The following is a 10890-nucleotide window of genomic DNA, read 5'->3' as shown; positions in this document are numbered from 1 at the left end:
AGATGGCTTCGATCGGTAGAATTGTAGAACGGACTCCGAATACAAGGTAAGGGGTGGGGTTCTAACTCTATAACCGGACTCATGATGAATGATATGTGGGGGTTAAATTCGTTGGAAATTATTCCGGCTTATTGTGTGTGATTTATGTTGCAAAACAATAATTTATATGCTGTTGTGTCGAATCTTGTTGTTGTTGAATTGATAGTGTAGTTAAATTTGTGGTGCAAAATAATTATTGGAATACTTGGAGACTGGAATTAATTGAAAATTGTATAGGTAGTTCGTATATGTTAGTAGGTGATTGTGTTTGGCTTGTTTTGTGAATTATGATGAGTACGTTGTGTTGTTATTTCCTTGTGATTTCTGAGCGATGTGTATAGCGTCGTGGTTTTATGCGAAGTTGCAGGATGTTTCAGTGACGACGAATACCTTTATTTATTGGTATAGCGACGATATAGGCTTATGCCTTTGTGACGGTGATGTTGTTTTGTTTGTTGTGTGTGTTTGTTGCATTCATATACATATGCATTTTGGTGACGGCCTGGATTGGCAAATTAGTGACGAAGGCTTATGCCTTGATGCCTCTGTTTAACTGGCAATTGGCGATGGGGGCTGAAGCCCTGGGTACCACATGCATGTGCAGTTGTAGAGTCTCATTGTATGTGGCATGAGTGTGATTTAATTGTGACGTGATGTGACTTGAGTTGTTGTTAAATTGTGATAATATGGAGTTGTAATTATAAATTGTTATACTAATGACGTGTTGTGACAGGTATTGTCTGGAAGATGAGAAATAGTTTTTATAACTATTAATATGTTGTTGTTATTGATTTTTGTTAATATAACTGTTCAGGTTAATTGTTATTATAAATGTAGTCTGAAAGCTGTAACGTGATAATTTCGTATGATTAAATTCTAATATATTGTTTATCATGCGTTTGTTTATATTGGTAGATATCTCACCCTTTCTGAATGATGTTTCCCTACTATGGGAAATTGACAGGTACTCAAGATAGCGGTGGAAGTTTGAAGTGATTTTATGAAGTCTTTAGTTGCTGTTAGTCGAGTTGGTGTCTTGCTCTGATACGTAGCACTCGGGGGGATAAAACGATTGTTTTATTTATTAATTCTTTTGCTGAATTTTTATATGGTTTTGGTTTAAATTGTAACTTAAAGTTACCGTGCAATGATGCTACGACTTGATTTGAATAGTTATGAAGTGTGTTGATTCCGCTGCGAGTTAATTATTGAATTTAAACAAAGTGATTTTTTTTGTAATGATTTGATTATCGTTTTAAATTCTTGTGTTATGTATCTATATGAAGGCAAGTAAGTCGTAAATGTTTTTGAGATGACGAATATGTGATACCTCAAATGAACTTGTTTGGAATTTATACTCTGATTTTCCGTATAATTTATCGGGTAGATTTGGGGTGTTACATTAGTGGTATCAGAGCAGGTCGGTCCGTCCGGCCAAGTTGTCTAATGTTATTTATTCCTCTGTACGTGACAAGTGTGTGAAACACTGTCGGTACTTGTTGCTTTCTGGTTGTTGCAGGAATTAGTTTGAGCGAAGTGGGGGAGAAGCTTTGCTTCTCGGATTTGGTTCAGTTGCAAGTTCGCAAAGAGGATTGTTGTCTGGGTGTTTCGAAAACTGAATTTCGACGAAATAATGTGTCTCTCGAGTTATAAAAAGTTTGGGAGTGAGGAGATATGTTAAGAGTTTTTTTGGAATATGTTTAAGTTGAAGAAAAACAGGTTTTGGAGTGAAATTTTCGTAAGCAAAACGCAGGAAATTGCTGAATGTTTTGTGAAACTTCAAAAATTCATAACTTGAGTTCTGGACATCCGATTTGAGTCCCGTTTGAAGCGTTGGAAAGCTAACGAGATGAAATTTATTTTAAAAATGGTTTCAGAAGCTTTAATAGAATTATTTGTAACAAGATGATGTTGGAAAGAGATGAAGTTTGCGTTTACGCTTGTCCTTGGGACCAGACTTGTGCGTTGGTGTCGCGCTGAACGTTAGTGTCAGAGTTGAGTGAATTGAAGGAGTAATTAAAGGGTTTGTTTAGAAGAAATTTTAAGAATTAGGTGTACCATTTGAGAAGTTTTGGAGATACCGTAAAGAGTGTCGCCGCATGGCGTCGATGTTCGCACTTTCGAATGGCGTTGGAATAGTTAACAAGTTAGTAACGGTTATGTTGAAGAAGTACCAGAATGGTCGACATATGTGTAGTCGATTTGAGATGTGTCAATGGGTTGTTATGTTTGATGGTTGGACGTGGAAGTGAAGTTGAAGATGGGTGTATCGGATAAATTTTCGAGGACGAAAATATTCTAAGTGGGGGAGAGTTGTAACACCCGGTATTTAAATAATTATTTAATTAAATACTTTCAAATTATTTTGAATTTAATTATTGAATTTGTGGAGTGTTGAGAATTGTTGACATGGGTTTTTATGATTGTCATACCCCAAATTTGTCCTACCCCTTTTAATTCTAACTGGTTTAGGCTTCCCACTTCATCTACATACCTCCCATTAGGCCATTAACGCACCTCATGCATTCATTAATCAATAAACTTGGCATTGGATCAATGATCATGGAAAGAATCGAGTTTCATGTCTTTGTATATGGTTATGATGGGCCAATGACTCAGTACTCCCATGGATTAGGGTTTGTTGTGGGTACTTGGAATACAAGTTGTCTTGGTTCAACTAATGTTTGCTTAAATTTCTAAATAAGGGGCATCAAAAGGAGCATCGTGAAATATTTAAAGTTGGCAAGTCGGCCGGATTTCTATTCGAAGTTGGATAAGGGCCATTTCTTATACGCATATCGTGGAAGGAGGAGATAGAGGTTATTCCCACAAAGGTTGAGTTTTGGTCAGCAGAGGCAACCGTGGAGGGTTGACTTTCTATTTACCAAACATTTGGAAAGCCACCTTATTTCACATTGGATACTACTATTCAAGTAGCCATTATATTTAGAAGCCTTTCATTCAAGACAACATAAATTCAAGTGGAAGAAATTGAAGAAATCAGTGAGAATTTAAAATGGAAGGAGAGAACATTGAATATTGTCCACAATTTTGAAGAAGTTAACATACAAAGACAAGGCAAAAGCATTACAAAAGCAAAGTACATTGAAAACCACATCAAAATTGTACATTTGACCTATAGTTGACTAAAAGTCAACTGTTGACTTTCTAGTCAAATAGTTGACCGAATTCAAACTGATCCTAAACTTCTCTCTCTGATCCTTCAAGTCAACTCCACTTCATCTTTGCTATGGTATTAGCTTACGCATTGCACCTGCTAAAACAAGAACAAAAGAAACTTTCAGCAACAAATAAAGAAGCCTGCATCCCCACAGTATAGCCGAAACAGTCCTGCACTTACCAAGCCAACCATGGTTCAACAGGAAGTTTTGCTCCTCCTATCACCTGTATATACCAGTACACATAAGCCATATCACGCTTGTATTTTCATTCAAAACAGTTCCAAGCCAATCCTTCATAAAGCCACAACAATACAATGCCATACCATTCAAAAGAAATTCCTACTGAGAGTTCATATACACAACAAGTTCATAACTACCTAAAACCATGCTAACTAATTCTATACTCACTGAAACCTTTAACAAACTAACAGGCCAATATCAGTGGAGCAATGCTACAGAAAACCAACTTTGTTATTACCCTAACAACTTTCATGATCTTAACCCTCATCACATCATATACAACAGTTCAAAAAACCACAGCTTGCATTCGATAAAAAACCGAGCCAGAAATACATGTCGGAAGAGAAGAATTAGAAAAAACTGCATCATAACATACCGGCAGCTCTGCATTAAACCAGAAAAATACATCAATAAACATTCATACGCAAAACCAAACATTCATACCCTGCACCATCAACTTGCAGCCACACTAATAACCAACTCCTAATAGTTTTACAACCAATTCCCCTAACTCTTTCTAATGAATTCCCAAACAAAATCTACTCAAAACCCATACATCTATACAGCTCATTCTAATCCTCTATAAAATCAAATTCAGCCCTGCATCAGTTCAGAAAAGAAAACCATAACTACCCAACAGAATTTCCCTCTAATTCTCTAACCAATTTCAATAAAAGCCATAACCAATTTCAGTTAACAGTTTAAACTAACTGTGTAACTAACCTAACTGTCAAAACCGCCACGTAACAAACTTGTAACTAACACTAACCAATCCTAACAAACTCAAAAAATCAGTTACACATCCTAACTACCTCCCTAACAGATCTCTAACGGATTCAGAATAGAAAATCAGAAAGAGAGATGAACCTGAGGTTTGTTATATATAGGAGACTCTCTCAATCTTCAAGCTTCTGGACCTCAATTCCCTTCATCTTCAATCACGATCTCTTCACCCTTCTCCATCATTCAGCCTCTCCCTTCAATCTTCACCACCATTCTCTCTTCACCTTCCTCATCACACCACAATTCTCAGAATTCTCCATACCTTTGCCACCATTTTTCATCATCTTCACCACTTCTACAAATTCGGTTCTCCCTCCACTTCAACTTCTTCACTCGTCAACCATCTTCAACCTCAGAACTTCCTCTTCATCATCATTCATATACCAACAGAAAAAGAATCGGAAAAAGGGAAGGGAAAAAGAGAAGAAGAATCGTAACTGAAAACAGAGTCGAAACTCACCTCTAACCAAGCTCCAATCATCTTCACGCAGCTTCAATCACATCTGAGAAACATCAGCACTCTACAATCATCTTCAATATCATCACATCTCGCAACGCTGCATCTTCATCGATCAACCACACTCAAGCTCCGCGCATTATCTTCAACAACAATCATCGCCAAAATCTCCATCGGTCTCTCCATCATTCGGCAAGAACATCAACGCTCTTCAATTCGCTGCACTTTCAAGAACAACGACGAACATTAGCAAGAGCGTACGCATCAAGAATATTGTTGTTAAATGCGCGATTTGAGAGATACGAGAGACGGATTGAATCAGAGAGATTAGTGAACGAGAGTTTGAGAAGGAGATGGCGTTCCATTTTTGTCTACGGTGGTCGGAGACCCTGAGTTCGTCGGAGGAGGTTGCCACGCCGCCGTTCATGTTGAAGAAGAGAGGGGAAAGCTTCAATGGCCACAAGTTTGTAACCCTAATCCTCTTTTAAGTTTCATACAATATTAATTGATTTTGTTGTGATTAACTGAGATTAATTAGAGATGAATATAGAATTGATAGTGATTAACGTGAATTAATTGGGTGTAATTAGAAAATAGCATAAGGTTTGATATTAATATGTGGATGGACTGAATCTCCATTAGGACTTCCATGAAATTGCTCTTTCCACCCCCAGGACAAGGCCCAAAACGTGCCCTAGTGTATATCCAATGCATTTCGTTTTGCTTCTGCACCCCCCTGTGATTGTTAGAATTGTTCTTTTTTAATTTGTTTCTCTCCTAACTTTTGATTGTTTAATCAATTTTGGCTCAAGTAAAAAATCAATAAAAATAGATTTTAAGTAGGATTTTGTGTGTATATAATTGTAATATTTTTTGCATATTTTTAGATTTTATTTTTCTATTTCTAATAAATCTTTTCTTCATATACGTTCACCTTCCTTCATGTTTCGATAGATTTTACAAACTAATTTCGTTTAACACCTTAGGATCAGAATTTAACCCCCAATTTTTGCATGATTACTGCAAACTAACCCATGATAATGTGTATGAAATATGAACTCATAATTCTTTGTTTTGATTGGTATTTGGTTAGTGTTGTTTGACTCGATTAACATGCGTTTCTAATAGACAATTGTGACGTTTGTGCTCTCAAATTAAAATGCATTCATGAAACAACGTTGGTTCCTTTTTGTACATGTGATTAGGGATGTCTAGAGGTCCTAAGACCTGGAATTCAAGATTTTAATGCATGTTTTCTTATTTTACTTGATTTTTCTTTCTCACATGTAAATAACTTGTTTTTGATTGACGATTGCACCGTAACTTGTACAAATGACCCGTAATTTTGTGTGAAACTCCTTGGCATGATTTTGTGAGTGTTTAGGCATCTAGTAGAGGCTATTTGCTACTGACTTGTACCATTTGATTACATGTTTCTAACTTCATTCACAATTTGAAACCGTTTAGCTAGTATTAACCTAGTGTTGTCTAGTTTTGGTTAGAGTTTCGTATTGCCTCATGCTAATTGACTAATATAGATTAATATAGGATATTAGAACTAGATGATTGAGTTTGCTACTGACTTGAGGCCTAGCTCATTGTGTTCACTTGCTTTTGTTTTGATTAATTGATGTTTGCCCGCTAATTGGTAAGTAACGATGCATGCGATGCTTTGACGACTTCTTGTGGATGTTTTTGTAGGGTACCGTGATGCTTTTGTATTTGATTTGGGACATTCAATACCATGCTTTGCTACTGACTTGGAGCTTCTTTATCTTGTTTCCATGCTTAGCCTCTCATTTCTTACTTTGATTTTGATTACATCTTGCTATTGCTTGCCGTGTTCCCTTAGACTCTTCCTTCTTTGTTAAGGGGAATTGAGATAGGATAGTTGTCCTCAACCTTAGGGCCATTAGTAGATTAGAATAACTTAGATTAGAATTTAGGATTAGTTCCCTATTGCATACTTTTTCTTTTTAACTCTTTAAAACATTAATAAAAGGAAGATGCGAATCACATTAAGCAAGTGATAGAGAAATGAGTGGGATTCATTCCCTAATCTATTTCTCAATCGCTTAGTGGCATAGAAACGAGTGGGATTCATTCCCTAATCTGTTTCTCGATCACTACTTAATGGGAGAGAAACGAGTGGGATTCATTCCCTAATCTGTTTCTCAAACATTAATTAATGGGATGGAAGTGAGTGGGATTCATTCTCTAATCTGCTTCTCGATCATTATACATTTTATGTGATTCGACTCGCAAACAAATTCCCCTTAAAAAAAACACAACCAAAAACACATAAAACACCTAACAATGATTCAGACTAAAGCAAAGTAGAGAAAGTGGTGAGTGGCCCGGTATTGGGTACTGTTCATCACTCATCTACTCTAAAAGACACAAACCAATCTCTTTCTTCTTCTTAAGGGCATCGTTATCTCCGTTCCATTGCATCCTAGGCTGTCCCCTTGTGCAAGAACGCGAGCGTTGACTCCGCCCAATTAAAAAACACAAAAACAAACAGAAAATCTTTAGCCGAGCTACGGTAACTCTGATTCCTGAAAAGGATACGTAGGCAGCGGGGTAGGGCCCGTGCGAGTACAATTCTTTCTTTTCCCTACATTTTGCATTCATTTCGCATTTAGACATAGACATAGTACACACCCTTTAGATAGAAACAAACATAGGTGGATACCATCGAGTACGATGGGCGCGAGGGGTGCTAGTACCTTCCCCTTGCGTAACCGACTCCCGTACCTTGATTCTCTGGTCGCAAGACCCTGTTCCTTCCTTTGTTAGGTTTTCTGATATTCCTTTCCCTTATGGGATAAATATATTGGTGGCGACTCTGTTCATTTTTCGCGAGCGTGCGACAGCTGGCGACTCTGCTGGGGATGTTGCTAGACCTGTTGCTGGTCCATCCTTAGCGAGTCGATCCTAGCCTGCGTTTGTTTGTTTATTTACTGGGTGTTTATTTGTTTTTATGTCTATACCTTGTATATAGGTTTGCATGTTTACTTTTCTGCTTGCATATCATGTTTATTTCTGTTTGCACATCATGCATATGGATTATATTTTGTGTTCCTTGGGGTCTTCTGTTCTGTTTTGCAGGTTGGGTGGGATGTTCTATGAGGTAAAAGGCCCAATACCCAGGCCAGAGTGACACATAGGATACCTAGGATAGAGTGGATAGTCATGACGCCAACAGAATGTCAGGTTCTGTTGATTGCGATCATGAGACCCACGACCAGTCGAGGTTCAAATGAGATACCGTTGTTGGCATGTATTTGCGACAATGATGGTGTTTCAGGAGAACTGATAACGCTGGAAGCCATTGACCTACCTTGACCTAGATTCACCTGTGAGTGGGGTGGGATATACATGACAGGTACCGTTGGTGACTATTATGTTCTGTTGGTGACTATTGGTTTTCCTGGTATTCAAAAAGGTGTCGGACCTTTGATCCTGTGACATTTGACCTGTATCAGTTATTCAGAGGATTGTACAGTGGTTACTAAGATTATATGGACCATTGATCCCATGCTTTTGCATTGCATAACATCATTGCTTTGTCCACTCAATTTATGAAAGATCCTAAAGTCTATTTCCAAAAAAAAAAAGAGAAAAGAAAAGAAAAGAAAAGATATGTAAAAGAAAAGGAAATAGAAAAGCAAAAAGAAAAGAAAAGATACTCTATACAAAAAAAAAAGGCTTTGATTCCAAAAGAAAAGAGAAACAATAAGTTGATGAAAAGACTTTAGAATCTCTCATAAATGAAACATGCATTCATACTATCATGCATTTCATGGTTCTCTCAGAGACTTATGGGACCCTTTCTCTCAGATTTCAAGATCAACAACAGATTTGACTTCTCACCGCCACAACTCCAAGATCAAATATGGAACAACTCCGTAAGGAAATGGATGAGATGAAGGAACAAATGGGTCATCTTATGTTGGAGATGCGAGACTTGGTCCGTAATGAGGATGCACTAAAAGAGGAGAATAGTCAGTTGAAGACTCAATTGAGCTTGGTCATGGAAGTTCTGAAGACGGTATTAAGGAAGGAAGGTGATGTTGTTCCTGTTGCTGCAACAGAAGTTGTTGATTCCTTCTCCCCAATAGGATCTTTTTTTCACTCATGAAATGCCTCAGGGAGCCCTCCCTCAATTTCAAATGTCGTTACATCCACGTCAATCTGTTCATGTCCCAAGAATGAATCAAGGAGGCCAAACGTGTGGGAAAAAGCCTAAGATACCTCAGAGGCTTATCAATCCAATCCCGATACCTTATGCTCAGTTACTTCCTCTCCTGTTGGAACTTCAGTTGATTGAGCTACGAGATTTGGCTACGCCTGAAAAGCTTCCCCCCAATTTTGATGCCAATGCTCGATGCGAGTTCCATTCTGGGGCACCTGGCCATGATGTTGAGAATTGTAGGGCGATGAAACATCAAGTTCAAGATCTCATTGACTCAAAAGTGATTTTGTTCACCCCCGAAGGTATGATTGTTCAAGGCAATAAGGTTCCGTATGTGGTGGAAGGAAATGTTGATCCATACTCCTATGCCGGATCTACTTCAAATCAGAAGCACAATGCACCATCCCGGATTCCAGATCTTCCACTTTATCAATCTCCGATTGTTTCACAACCAAGTCAAAAGGGGAAAACACCTGAGCAGATTGAGTATTTGAATCATCAACAACCCCACGTGATCCAACCACACCTGGTTCAGTATTCGCCCCAGAAGCAATATGTTCCACATCAACAAGGCCATCTGAATCAGTATCCACCTAGAAGTAATTTGGGACGAAGAAATGCTCCTCTGGACCAAATTCCTATCACATACAGTAAACTTCTGCCGTATCTGGTTCATAGCTCATTGGTGGTTCCCAAATCTCTGAAGCCTCCGCCACGTCCATTTGCACCTGGATATGACCCGAATGTGCAATGTGGGTATCACGCTGGATCAATAGGGCACTCCACTGAAGATTGCAACGCTTTCAAAGCCAAAGTACAAAAATTGATTGACGAGAGGTATATAACCCTTCAAGGAGGAAACATGTGTGTGAATGGATTTCTCTTGCCCGAGTAAGCGCCCGAATTTCAGAAAATCTCCAAAAAAAAAAAAAAAAAAAAAAAAAAAAAAAAAGCAATAAGCCCAGAAGGAGTCAAGTCTCCTCAACTATGGCAATCATCATTTCATTTCCGTATTCTCATTTCAGTACTCCCTATTTTGTTGAAGACTACTTCTTTGTTTGAACTCATTGGTATGATAATAATGAAAGCACCACAAATTCTCGAGCAACCTTGTCAGAATCTTTTCAAAGAGAAATCAAGAATGTTTTGTAGAAGCATCTCTCATTCTCAAGGTTCTTATGCTCAGTTGTATCCGTGGAGGTTGGTTTTTCAGTCGGTGTTTGAATTCTCCTTGCAACGAGTAGCTTCTCTAAGTTGGGTGACTACGCAAGCTTCCTCCATGGATATGTTTGGGGGCTCCCGCACGAGGGATAAGCAAGACGCACTCTTATCTTGAGCATTGCACCATTCGCATTGCTCGAATCCCTAAAGCATTACAAATTCTTGGGTGACTTCGTCAGAATCTTCTTCCATGTGGTAATCAAGAGTATTCTACACAATGCTCCTCATTCTCAAGGTCTTCTTCACCACAAGTTCTCAATTTGATGACCATGCAAGGTTCCTCCACTTTCGATAGGGAATACTTCTACAACATCTATGCTTGGGGCTCCCGCACGAGGGATAAGCAAGACGTACTCTTATCTTGAGCATTGCCTCACTCGCATTGCTCGAATCCCTAAAGTAAAAAGGAAAAAGAAAAAAGCTTACGACTCATGGGTGACTTCGTTGGAGTTCTCTTTTGAAGTAATACGAAGTGGTTGGAAGGAAATGAAGAAAGTATTCGAGATCAGCAAGTCCAGACGGAGACGAGGCTCCTCAACAACGACACTCATTTAGTCCCTTTACTGCATTCTCATTTGTAATCTTCTCTTTGTTTGTTTAAGCATTGTTAGCATGTAAAAACTTGTTAATTTCTGAATGAAAATCATAATACATTGTTTATGTTTGTCTTGAAGTAATCCATTCGTTATCACTCATAAAATGTTTTTGGCATTACGATACCAACTTTACTAATCACTTGCTCAGGCAAAAAGCTGAGGGAGAATGATGAA

At 38.3% G+C, this 10890-nt stretch overlaps 1 long non-coding RNA gene across 1 annotated transcript; it reads right to left on the bottom strand.

Moving 5' to 3' along the window:
• Nucleotides 1-3061: 3061 nt before the first annotated feature.
• On the bottom strand, nt 3062-3724 carry LOC131624191 (uncharacterized). Its single transcript, XR_009290509.1, has 2 exons — nt 3401-3724; nt 3062-3313 (listed from the first exon to the last, which is right to left on the bottom strand). It is a non-coding gene; the product is annotated as an uncharacterized LOC131624191 (long non-coding RNA).
• Between the last annotated feature and the right edge of the window lie 7166 nt (nt 3725-10890).

The sequence above is a fragment of the Vicia villosa genome, linkage group LG1 (genome assembly GCF_029867415.1).
Source record: "Vicia villosa cultivar HV-30 ecotype Madison, WI linkage group LG1, Vvil1.0, whole genome shotgun sequence".
NCBI lineage: Eukaryota > Viridiplantae > Streptophyta > Magnoliopsida > Fabales > Fabaceae > Vicia > Vicia villosa.
Note: the sequence above shows the minus strand (reverse complement) of the source record. Positions and strands in the feature narration are given on the sequence as shown.